A 14,250-nucleotide genomic window follows, 5' to 3' on the forward strand; every position below is an offset into this window, starting at 1 on the left:
TAATATCTTTGATAGGCAAGATATAAAAAGTAGTCACAAACATCTTCGTCTCATTGTTTGTGATTCCGCAACATCTTGCTTCGCTACCATACGATTAAGATTGTTATGAGGTTGTTGATTTATCTAGGCTGTTCTTTGGGAATATAAGACCGGATTATCAATTGGTTCCTCTTCACCTTAATTATTATCAAAAGACGGAACAAAAACTTTAGGGTTTTTCCTGTGGGTGATAGATTGATCCTTTGGTAGACTTATCTGTGTGAGACAAATTTGTTTATTGTCAAAGCCTGCGATTTTGGGTCGTTGTAACTCTTAGTTGTGGGTGAGATCAGCTAAGGGAATCAAGTGCGTAGTATCCTGCTGGGATCAGAGGCGTAGGGAGTACAACTGTACCTTGGATCAATGGGACACTGATTGGGGTTCAACTACAGTCCAGTCTGAAGTTAGCTTGGAGTAGGTTAGTGCCTGTAGCGGCTTAATACAGTGTGTATTCAATCTGGACTAGGTCCCGGGGTTTTTCTTCATTTGCGGTTTCCTCGTTAACAAAATTTATGGTGTCTGTGTTATTTCAGTTTCCGCATTATATTGTTTTCTCTTTATAATTGAAATAATACAGGTTGTGCGTTAGATCATCAATTAGAGTAATCCAACCTTTGGTTGTTGATTTTCATTGATAGATCCTTGGATATTGGTCTTTGGTACCATCCAAGTTATTCCTTATATTTGATTAGTACTCGCAGTTTCTGTTTGAGGAAATCAAATCAAGAGAGAGAGATATAAACTCGTTGATGTACTTTTAATTGATTGAGTCTTGTTGATTCTCTAAAAGGTATGTTCGAGTTTGTCCATACAGATTTTTAAGAGAAATATTGGGTGGTGTTGTTGTTGGACCCCCGCTTTTTCAATCGGTATCAGAGCAGGCAAAAAACACGTTTAAGGCCTTACAAGTCTGTGTTTATAGCGATCTGACTCTATGGACAGTAGTGTTATCTCAATAAATGCACCACCAGATCTAGGGATTTCAGAATTCTCTTCCATGACTGATTTAATAAAATCTATAAAAGAAATTCTATATAAACCTCCACCAGGTTTAAAATCCCTTGAAGTGTTTTCAGGTCTTGAAAAGAAGCTTGAGATCTTATCTCTTGATGTTGAGTTATACCTCCAGAAAGAGCAAGAATCTCTTCATAGGCTAAATCTAGTTATGATGAATAATATTCATGTTGAGGTTGATATTGATTTACTAATCAGTGAGAGCAATGCTCCTCCTATGTGTAATCCAATTAGTTGTGATAAACTAAACGAATTACAAGAGGAGTTTAAATATCAGTCATCTAAGTGTATCACCTCAAAGCATGAATTGATTTATTGCTCAATTCCTGATAATTCCTATCAAGATAGTAGTATTGTCTTCTTTTATGAAGAATCTAGGACGTCTCTTTTTATCAAAAGAGTTTCCCTTCGCAGTACTAAAAACTATCTGCAGAAACTGTTTTTTATAAGTTGGAAATCAAGAAATCAGAAACACAAATCTTTTTGGGTTCTCTCGAAGTTCTTTGATAAACTTATAAAAACAGTTTCTTGGGTGTTTCTCAACACTACAAGATTTAAGAGTTGTTGGAAAGAAACTCTTTCTTGGTGCCATTTTGAGCAAGACATTGTTCACCTCAACACAACTTTTTGGTGTTGAAAGTGCATCCTCACCAAGAAATGCGCTTCTATGTATACGGTGAGGGAAGCACAACAACTAGGGCGCACAGATTATATTCAGTAAGTCTGTAGAATTCAATTGGACTTTTCTAAAAAGGTATGTCTATAAAATTGAGAAAGTTTTATGTTTTTATTACTTGTTTGAGTAATTATGATGATCCATGTACCTTGATTATCGTTCATTTATAGCTAACTTGATCTGTGTTTAAGGTTCTTAAATGTTTAGGTTTGGAAACATTAGTTCGGAATGTTTGGACTTCATGGTACACATACCAAGTATGCATAAAATCATTTAAAACCAAAATCCAGGGGTTTAAGTTCGCAAACCTCGTCTGCATACTGCTCCAGGATACGAAACTTCTTTTGCAAACCCGTATGCATACTTGACATCGATATTCGGTAATAAAATTTTGGCCGTAACTTCTTCGTCCGAACTCGTATTGACCTCATTCCTTCTGAACTCTCTTTCTCTTTGAATTATCTTCAAAATGGAGATGATAAACCTTGAATTTGGATGAGTTATGATTGGTATTTGTCCTGATTCTTGTTTTTGAGTATTTTGCTCCGTTTCGTTGCACTTGTTCCACTTCTCTTGAACTTGGGCACTTGGATTTTGGATTACTACTCTTCTAAGCTCATTTGTAGCTTTTACAAGAATGTTGTTGGTGAATCACAAAGAAGGAAGTTTAAGAATGGGCAGTAGTACGCATTACTATGGGATTCTTGAATGTTCACAATCATTTTACGAGAACTATGGTGCATGATCGTTAATGACTTTGTATGTTTTTATTTGAAAATCTTTTTATACGCGTAGATATTCTTGGTATAAATCCGGGTGAAAAAGATTGATTCTACTCTCTAAGGACAAATCATCTTATATGTGCATTACGAGTTTGTCTTGATGCCTAGGAAACTTCTTATGAGAATGTATTCTTGTTTCTGAGAAGGATTACTAGAGTTTGGAATATCCATTACTGCGATTACACATAGCTATGTCCAACATTTCCGTCTTCTTGTTTTTAGATTTATTGGTTTAAACTCTAAATTCTTTGGAAGATGATTTTTGCAGTATTAATCTTTATGGTTTTATATATTGCAATATTGTAATGTGATATGTGTGTTTGCGTCCATGAACTATGATTGTCCCATACTTTGTCAAAAGTAAAGTCTTTCGTAAGTCGATATTCACATAATGATAAAATAATGAATGGACTTTTGACAAATACAAAAGTTAAGCCTATTATGTCAATTATTGATGGAAGATAGGTTAAAATCTTTTGTTTACAAGGATTATGTCTATTGTATGTCATTGTGCAAATAGTGATGGAAAATAGAATGAATCCTTGTGTATTCCACGGTATTGATCTTCACTGACCATATTTTATATAATACTGTGAGCCTCCGTAATGTGTCTTATGTTGAGCACGATACAACCAAGTTGATTATTTTTTGATAAGCTTTGTTGGTTGTTCCGTAAGGTACTTTATGTTGAGCATTTTTGAACTAAATTAATCATCTTGTTTGATTATTTAGTTATTGCTCTATAAGTCTTTTTATGTCGAGCAAAATAAATGACAATTAAATTGATTACTTTTGTAATTATTTTGGTTGTGTATTCCAATTAGATTATATATGGGTCCACTTGTAATTAATCTAGTCGAGTATTTTCGTACTCCTTAGGATTCCTCTTATGTTGAGTATATGAACGACTGTCCTATTCATTTTCTAATGGTTATGTTAGTCGTATGCTCCGTTCTCTTATGTCGAGCATAGTCAATTAAGTTGATCACTTTTTGTGTTTAATTTGATTGCGTATTCCGATTAAATTAATCATGGGTTTGATTGTGATTATTGTGATTGAGTTTTTGGGTATAGAAAATCAATCTCATGGTTTTTGGTGTCCAATAAAATCCTTCTTTTCTTTCGAAATTAAGGTCGCTCTTGTTGTTCTTTCGGGAATGACATCAAATGGGGGAGAGTTCTTTTGAACTTGTGCTTAATGGTAATATCCTGAGGGGAGTGCGGTTGTGGAATATTAGAGGGGTTATCTTGTATCTTTAAACTCCTTGATGAATGCTATTAGCTTCGGCTATATGATTGCATCTAAATTAGATGGTATGTATTTTCTTTTAGTCATGAAATGGTCTCTTACGGAAATTTCATTTTGATCCCGTTCTTGTACCTTTGCCAATTTTATTGACAAAAAGGGGGAGAATTAATATGTAGTTCACACTACAAATACATATGGTTTTCGGATCATTGTGTAAGGGGGAGTGGTTTCCATGTGAGATGGAGTATTGACTAAGGGAAAATTATACATATCACCATAGTATTATTGTTGAAGTTGTGATACAATTGGACTTTGACACTGTATAACAATGATCGAGACCGATGCTTTCTCATTGTTATATCTACGGAGCTTCAATAACGGTGATGCTAAACTTACAACCTTTGGGATCATTGGAGTACTTGGAAATGATGAAGATTTCGAGGAATGTTGAATATTAGACATGTGGTATAGGAGCTACCAAAGTTTCTTTATCTTTTTTGTATTCCATATGTATTCATAGTTTTGTCACTAAAATTGACAAAGGAGGAGATTGTTAGAGCATTTCTCGGTCAACCTCGCATACGTTGCTATCTCAAGCATGTTTGTCAATGTTAGTGATCAAAACTCTAAGTCTTGATTTTTAGTCTACTATAGCTAAGTCTCGGACTAGGATAGAAAGCGTAGTTGAGCTCAAGGACTTCATGAAGATTCATCATACAAGAAGAAGAACTAATCAAGGAACCGGTGGAACTTCTCGACAAAAAGGTATGTGAAGACTTGAACTTATCTGTCACTCAAAAGTCTATCTATTCTATATCCTACTTCTTGAGACAAAAAGTCGTATGCTATATATAGACTTAGATTATACACATTTGGTATTTCGAGCCAAGTATACCTCACCTATCTATATCTCGAAATATGTGTTGGTAAGCATTTCGCTTCGATCATGTTTATCTTTACCTAGTGGCGAAAGTCATGATATGTTTCAATCACTTTGAAAATTGCTTTGACGAGAAATGGTGTAACAACTACATAACGTCCTCTAAGAATGTTTCAATGGTTGGAATGAGAGTTTAGATTACATAACCAATGATAGACATAAGTATTGTTGTGGAAACACATATGTTCATAAGTCCTATCCCTTGAACCAAAGTTTGTGAACTTTGTTGATCAAGAGAAACCGGAAGAATGGATTTTTGCCAAGTCCGTGAACTTAGTCCGCGAACTGCCGAACATCTCATCCCGAGAAATTCTGCTGGATTTGACAAACTAGCTGCGTCCGCGAACCCAGTCCGCGAACCGGTGGAAAGTCTTTGCCGAGATTTTCTGTCGGAGTTTGTAAACTCTGCCCGGTTGCTTAATTCCGCGAACCTAGTGTGCGAACTTAAGAAGGTTATATATCTGAAGATGATTTCTGAACTTAAACTTATAAAGACTAAGGAATGCAATTTGCAAACCGTGGCTATAAAGTTCATGAACCGATTCGAGTGAATCAAATCATCTTTGCTTCAATTGTGTCTTGTGTAGTACATAAGATTTCCTTGTAATTGAACAACTCTCTAACTAGTTCATCTTGAAATCATTTGAACTAGTTATGGTGAAGAAGAATATGATTGGTATGAAATGCTCATATGGCTAACCTTTTGGTTAACTATTGTTGAACCAACAATGTAGACGTTTAGGTACGGTTAACAAACTCAGAAGCGTACATTTCATTTGTGTATAACAAGCTAAGTTTTCTATCTAACAGATTAGAAATATTAGCTTGAATCTAAATCAGGTTTTCATCTAACGGTGGACATTGTTTGCTTTGTGACCAAGGCGAAACCCTGATTTGAAAGACTATATATAAGAGACATCTAGTATTGTGCAAAACTAATCCCCACACTTCACGTGTGATACTAGTTTGCGTGCTAGAGTCGTTTCTCCTTTAACCTTTGGTTTTCTTCTTCTAAAATCAGGTTAACGACTTAAAGACTTCATTGGGATTGTGAAGCCATACCGATACTACTTTTACCGTAGTTGTGTGATCTGATCTTACATCTTCTATCGTACGAGTACAATCAGATTTATTGGCTTGAGATTAATATCTCCGATAAGAAAGATATAAAAAGTAGTCACAAACATCTTTGTCTCATTGTTTGTGATTCCGCAACATCTTGTTTCCCTACCATACGATTAATATTTTTGTGAGGTGATTGATTTATCTAGGCTGTTCTTCGGGAATATAAGACCGGATTATCAACCGTTTCCTGTTCACCTTGATTATTATCAAAAGACGGAACAAAAACTTTAGGGTTTTTCCTGTGGGAGACAGATTGATCCTTTGATAGACTTGTCTGTGTGAGACATATTTGTTTATTATCAAAGCCTGCGTAGCAACTCTTAGTTGTGGGTGAGATCAGCTAAGGAAATCAAGTGCACAATATCCTGCTGGGATCAGAGGCGTAGGGAGTACAACTGTACCTTGGATCAGTGGGAGACTGATTGGGGTTCAACTACAGTCCAGTCCGAAGTTAGCTTGGAGTAGGCTAGTGTCTGTGGCGTCTTAATAAGTGTGTGTTCAATCTGGAATAGGTCCCGGTGTTTTTCTGCATTTGCGGTTTCCTCGTTAACAAAAATTCTAGTGTCTGTGTTATTTCTTTTCCGCATTATATTGTTTTATCTTTATAATTGAAATAATACAGATTATGCGTTAGATCATCAATTAAAGTAATCCAACCTTTGGTTGTTGATTGTCATTGATTGATCCTTGGATGTTGGTCTTTGGTACCATCCAAGTTATTCCTTGTATTTGATTAGTACTCGCAGTTTCTGTTTGAGGAATCAAATCAAGAGAGAGAGATATAAACTCGTTGATGTACTTTTAATTGATTGAGTCTTGTTGATTCTCTTAAAAGTATATTCGAGTTTGTCCATACAGATTGCTAAGAGAAATATTGGGTGGTGTTGTTGGACCCCCGCTTTTGGAAAACGCCTTCCCTGCAATACTAGTAACACCACCTTTACACAACATACCCATAATTGGTTCGCTGAACGTCCAAGCTGATTGGTACCCAAGTTTCTTAACCAGCTCCTAAACACAATTTACCTTATCATTGGACATTAAAATTGAACAAACATATAGTGAAAAGGAACATGAAGTAGTTGTATTGAAACCAGATTCATAAATACCAACCAAATAACAATACCTTTTAATGACTTTGAAATCTTTTCCACGATCAAATTGAATTCGAGAATAATCAGAAAGAAGAGATAAACATCGCTTACAGACTAGTTTGGTATGCTTTAGGTGCTCGCCGTACTCCACCATTTTACCAGTAGCAGTTTCGATTTGATAAACTTTAATATCACTCGAATTACCCAAATTAGATAACGGTTTTTTCTGCTAGTGGGTCTATAATTATTGAATCCTCATTTTCTTCGAAGATGATGGAATCAATTTGCATTCGAGAGAATCATTCTCTTCTTCTGATGATGGAATTGAAGAGACTTGGTTGAATGAATCAATTTCTACTTCTTCAATCAGAATTTCTTCCTCAATCTCCTTAGCTTTTATAACACCAAAGATTGACTCCAACTTCGTCTCTGAGCTGTTGATAAGCTTCAACATCTGCAGAAGATTATACTCCCGGGTTGGTGAATTATCTTCTCGAGAATGAACTTCATACAGCCACCTGAGATTGTTTAACTCGTCCCTGATTTTCTTCTCCATGTTCACCGCAGCTTTAAGCTCAGCCATGGATCGAACGAATCTGATACCAATTGTTATGTACCTAGATGTACAATAACATGATTTGGATCATAAGCGCATATAATATCTCAATTCTCACGAATCAAGCCTATAGGTTCTGAAGAACACAACCTAAATTGATAAATCGATAATTGATTATAATTTTGGATAAGTTCACAGACACAGATTTCACTGGCTTATATAGCTAGGTTTATCTCTCATCATCCGACGCTCACTACTCTCCCAGATGGTTACATCTAAACCATCTATTACACCAATCATTAACTACTAATTAACAATTAATATTAAAGACTAACTACCACTATGATTAGGATATGGGCCACCCTCCTCTCTTATGCAGGTACATGACAGCGTGTTGCATGCCGCACGCTGTAAACCGCCAAACCAAAACCCTGATGAACATCCCCCAGTTTGTGACATGCTTGATGTCTCGAGTATTTTCGTGGAAAATATGCAGCAGGCTGCTGAATGGGTCTTGTTTGCAAGGCCTAGTTATTCTGACCAATCACGCGCAAGCTAGGTGGCGGGTGGTCATGCGTGAGTAGCTGCCAGGATCTATCCATGTGCATTAAAGATGTGGTGATCGGTTCCTATAGGAGAATGGTGGCTGGTAGCCATTTTGACATCCTATTGGTTGGACCAAATTAAATCTAAACCGGTTAAGTTGGCTAGCCAAGTTGGATGGCTGAGATGATTTGCAGTAGTTTGTGCTAATTCATGAAATTTCGTAATCAGAAAATTCATATGTGAGACCCTCACTAAAACTGCTGTAGAATTCTCATACGAACTCATATTTTGACGATCTGCCCCTCCATTCTTATCCATTTCCTATCTTCCCACGCGGGAATATTTAGGTTTTGAGCTTGTTTAGGAGGTGAAAACATTCCGACGGTAAAAACTCAGGAAGAATTCAGGAGGAATTCTGTCAGTTTTCAGCCATGACCTAGCTCACCTTTTAAGTTGTATCTTTTAGCTCGTTACTCCGATTGATGTGATTTTTTAGTATGTTATTTTGGACATCCATATGAAACTTTTGGCATGTATCTCATACTAAAATTGTTTACCAAATACTCCGAGTTGTTCGTCCAATCTTTGGGTGATCGTTTAGAAGCCATATGGGTAGGCCGCGGCGTGGCCGATTGTTCCTTATGGAAGAGGAGCGGCCAATGGTCACGAAGACATTTGGTTCAACGCCTAGAATAAGAGTGTGGCCGTACGATTCGACTAGCGAAGCTGGGCGTCCGAGATGGTTTACGGCAGTTAATGGCCGACGTTGATTAATTTAGGGTTTAAATCCGTGTGGGCCAACCTACCTTGGGCCAAACGATTTGGGGTGTTTGCCGCTAATTTGGACAAGTCGATTGGGCAGACACAAAGATGGGTGGCCGGAGAGCATGTTGACATCTCATTGGCCTCCTGAAATTAGATCTAGGCCGTCCGACTAGGCTGGGGAAGATGGACGGCCGTGATCGATTTGCGGCAGTTGCGTAACGCCGCTTATTCAATTTGGGTTTTTATAAGCGCGTGATCGCCCTACTTTGGGAAAACGGTTCGACGTGCTTATAAATAGCCGCATATAGTTCGATCAGCTGGGAATGGAGATGAGCCGCTGGTAATCACGTTGCCGCCTCTTTGATCGTATGAAACACGATCTAAGCCGTCCAACTTGGCTGGTTAAGTTGGATGGATGAAATCGATTTGCGACAGTAGCATGCTGCCGCAACACAAACTAGGGTTTTCAAAACAGCGCGTTCCTAGTTTGATCAAACGGTTTGATGCTCTCTTGGCTTGCCATGAGCAATTCTATCGACCAAGGACGAAGTTGGGTCGTCGGTGAACACGCCAGCACCCTTTTGACCATTCGAAGGAAGATCTAGACCGTCCAACTAGGCCAGCTAAGTTGGGTGGACGTGATGAATTTGAGACCATTATGGTCGGTCTTGGCTCATTTGAGTTCTTTTTCAACAACGCGATCATTTATGTTCTAGCTAACGAAGGTATTGCGTCTGAACTAAATGGATTCCGACTGCTGGGATGTTATAGGGCCCGCCGGTGGTCATCATGATGATCGTCTACTTCCGTTAGGAGTAGGATAGACTTGTTGAATTGCATGGCCAAATCATGTGGCCGTGATCGTTTTTTAAGACTGATATGGACAGTCTAGATTTTTTTTAAGGAATTTAAACGCGTCGACCGAGATAACTTTTAATTAAAAGTGTGTCAACACACTGATCTCTTTGTCAGAGAGTGGTGTAGCCTACGTGAGTGTTTTCATGCAGGTCTCAATACTGACACTTCGGGAGATTCATGCTACTCAGCTGCGAGTGAACATCAATCGTCATGTCATGCCAATATTGAGAGTTCAACTGGGGAAAATAGCAGAGGAAAATACTACGCGGGCTCCGGCATTAGTGAGTTATGCATCTAGGAGCTTAGACACTCAATAGGCTCTATACTAGTGAACAATTCATCTAGGAGCTTGAGTTTCAATATAATATGAAGAGAGCCATAGGCACTCATTAGATTCTGATATATTCTCCAAATTCCCTGCGGAATATATATATATATATATATATATATATATATATATAGCTCTACTACTTCTGATACTGGGTCAGGTAGACAGACTTTTACAGTTTTCTCCCTAAGCTTAAAACCACCATCAACAATCTCCTATATTGAGATCAAAGTCGTATTACTATATAATATTCGATTATACATATTTGAGATTTCGAGCTGAGTTTAACTCACTTACATATTTCTCTAAATATGTGTTGGTAAGCTTTCGCTTCAACCAAGTTCATCTTATATTCTTGACGAAAAAAGATGATCATGTGAAAATCGCCGAGTAACATCTTACATGGTTTGTGTGATATAATCATTTGGTGTAGACTTGGAATGTTTCGTTATGATTATTTCAATAACTTGAAAATTGCTTTGATGCTAATAGTTCGTGAAAATAGTTGTTGTCATCATCTAAGAATGTTTCAATGATTGAAATAGAGTTTGGAATACTTACTCATCATGATTATGAACATAGTATGCGTGCTTGCATATATGTGATCCATGATTGGAACTATAGTATGCATACACGTATGCGTACTTGTTAGTTGTGAAATTCCGGGAGCCTAAGTACACATACCCGGACGCGTACTGGCGAAGGGTTTGGGTCCAGGAATTTCTGTTGTGTTTGGAAGTATGCGTACCCGTTTGCATACTAGAGAACCCAAACTCAGTCCGGTTACTTTAAGTATGCGTACCCGTTTGCATACTTGAGCGGTTAAAGTTCTAAAATCAGTTTGTTCATGAACTAATACATTTACATAATAAGGAATGCATTCTATGCAAACCGTGGCTATAACGTTCATGAATTGATTCGAGTGAATCAAACCGATTTTGCTTCAATTGTGTTCTTGTATACTTCTATAATAATATAGCAATTGAACAACTCTATAACTAGTTTCATTTGAGTCATTTGAACTAGTTGTGGTTAAGATGAGCAAGGTTGATATGAGAGTGTTCATATAGCTAACTTTGGTTAACTACCGCTGACCCAACCTAGTGTACACGTTTAGGTATGGTTACTCAAACCTAAATGAAGGTATATTTTATTTCTGTATAACAAGCTAAGTTCGATCTAATGGTTGAAAGATATTAGCTTGAATATAATCAAGTTTTCATCTAATGGTGAATATTGAATGCTTTGTTACCAAGGTAACATTGATTGCAAACCCTGATTTGAAAACTATATAAGGGAGAACTCTAACAACTGGGAAACCTAATCTCCACACCTCTTGTGTGATACTAGTTGCGACTAGAGTCGATTCTTCTTTAACCTTAGGTTTTTCACGAAACCCTGTAAGTTAACGAATTGAAGACTTCATTGGGATTGTGAAGCCAGATCCAACTATTTTCTCTGTAGTTGCGTGTTCTGATCTTACTTTTACTATCGTGATTGAGTATTATCTTTGCTAAGATTTGCTTGAGATTTATCTCCGATAGGTAAGATTAAAAGTAGTCACAAACATCTTCGTCTCATCGTTTGTGACTCCACAATATCTTGTTTCGCTTTCACACGATTAAGATTATTGTGAGGTGATTGATAATACTAGGATGTTATTCGGGAATATAAGTCTGGTTTATCAATTGGTTCCTGTGCACCTTGATTTATCAAAAGACAGAACAAAACTCGTAGGTATTTCTGTGGGAGGCAGATTTATCTATTCAAATAGATTTTTCTGTGTGAGACAGATTTGTTTATCAAGTCTTCGACTTTGGGTCGTAGCAACTCTTGGTTGTGGGTGAGATCAGCTAAGGGAATCAAGTGCGTAGAATCCTGCTGGGGTTCAGAGACGTAAGGAGCGCAACTGTACCTTGATCAGTGTGAGATTGATTAGGGCTCAACTAAATTCCAGTCTGAAGTTCATTGGTAGCAGGATAATGTCTGTAGCGGCATAATACAGTGTAGTGTTCAAAGCTGGACTAGGTCCCGGGGTTTTTCTGCCTTTGCAGTTTCCTCGTTAACAAAATTTCTAGTGTCTGTGTTATTTCTTTTCCGCATTATATTTTGTTATATAATAGAAATATCATAGGTTGTGCGTTAAGTTCAATCAGTTCTTGAATCCGACCTTTGGGTTATTGATTGAATTGATTGACACTTGGATATTGGTTTGTGATACCGTCCAAGTTATTTCTCTTATTCAACCGGGCTCGCAAATTTCTATTTGTTTGGTTGCAGATTGAATTAAGAAATTGAGATATAACTCTTTGATATACTTTTCTACAGATTAAGTCTGACTGCCTAGTTGATTCTCTTGAAAGTATATTGGAATTTGTCTATTCAGATTGTCGAACGAAATATTGGGCGTGGTTGTTAGACCCTCGCTTTTTCAAAACCGATTACGTATGTACAATCACTTATTTTGATAGGACCAAAATAAAGATCAGAATCAACTTTATTTCTCTCATCAGGCTCTAATTATTCAGACAATAACTTAGACCTTTCTATTTAGACAAGACAAACACTAGGTTAGTTAACTCGTTTTTCTTGTCAAGGAATTCGTTTATACTTGAATAAACGAATCCTCCAATTTGATAAGTCTAACTAAGATCAGAATTAACTTAGTTTCTCTTATCCGGAATCTATTTGGACTAAACAAATGATCCCGTATTTTGTTAAGTCATAAACAATACATACAAACCAAAATAAATTGACTTGCACAATTGTTTTCTCAACCGGAAGCAGTTGAAAAAAACATAGACATTATAGAACCATAATTGCACCGAATTTCGTTAAGCAAAAACACTTGATACCCAACAATAAAGAAGATACCAAACAATAAGCCAAATAAATTGACACAGTTTTTCTTAACCGGAAAGAATTGAATCATACACACACACATCCATACACAATAATGAAACATATCAATTGTACCAAAATTTTGTTAAGAAAAAGAAAAATATATGCAATATAAACATGCTTTTCTTAAACAGGAAAACGATTAACCAGCAAATTCGTTACCTAAAATTCCGCAACCTCTTATCCCCAGAAAGATATATCATTAAACGCAAGTTCAAATAAGAACTCTCCCCCAATGTGTTGCCATCTTCTCGCAAGAACAAAAGAACAACAATAAAGGCAACCTTTACCAGAGAAAGGTTGAATCGATTTTAACTAATGCGCGCCAATAGTAAAAGTTGAAAACTCGAAACATATATGTTATGTTAAACACAACTCATGTAAACATAAATTGATTCAACATATTATGACTTTTCACATATAAGTTTTAATCGGAACAACTTATGATCCTTTAATAAATCTTACCAACATGGGCTAGAACTTAATCCCGCTAAATCAAAAAGCCACACAAGCCATAAAGGTCTCATCGTATGAGATTGAATATTAAGGTTAATGAAAACCAAAATCTGACATCCCATAAACTGAATACACATAGCAAAAATATAAACATTTATTCACAGGCTACGTAACCAGTAACTATCATAAGAAATATAAAATAATAATTTTATTCATAAATAATGATAGTTTTATTCAAAATAAACCTTATACAATAATTGAAATAAATTAAAGTATTGATGTCTATTTTTCTCTAAATAAGAGGGTAGACTACTCCTTATTTGTCAGTTGCTCATCAGATTCTTGTTTTGATTCTTGGTCCATCTCGCCTTTTAAAAACTCAACATTGATTTCTAGGATTCCTTGAAGAGTTTCTGGATCATTCCGAGCAGTGTAGGCTAACTTTTTATGAATACAATTTAATTGTCTACCGAGACGCAAGAAATGGAATAAGAGACCGTTTCAATAGATCTGAGCAGTTGAAACAATAGTTCATCTTTCTTTTCGAGTTTTACTCGTTTGCTTGAGAAGACAGTTTTAGTAAATTTCTCATCTCCAAGGCATTAAAGGCCGAATACATTGCTTGAGAAACTTTGGCGTTGTTGGAGTTGAAGTTAACTGGAGAGTACAAGTCTGGTGGCTTTGAAAACCAATAGGTGCTAAAGACAGACACGAAGCTGATCAGGGCCACCATCCCCCTTATAATGTCAGAACAATACCTAGATCGAGCAACACTGGTTCATTCAGGATTTTCTTTTTACATAGCCAGGCTCTGCACCAAGTCCTTCCGCCATCCAGCCATGGTTCGTGATGTTCTCAATGGTTTAGGCACCAGGGAAAGTGTGAGAGTTTTGGTTCGGTTTGATTTATCACTGAAATACA

This window comes from Papaver somniferum, chromosome 8 (assembly GCF_003573695.1).
Source record: "Papaver somniferum cultivar HN1 chromosome 8, ASM357369v1, whole genome shotgun sequence".
NCBI lineage: Eukaryota > Viridiplantae > Streptophyta > Magnoliopsida > Ranunculales > Papaveraceae > Papaver > Papaver somniferum.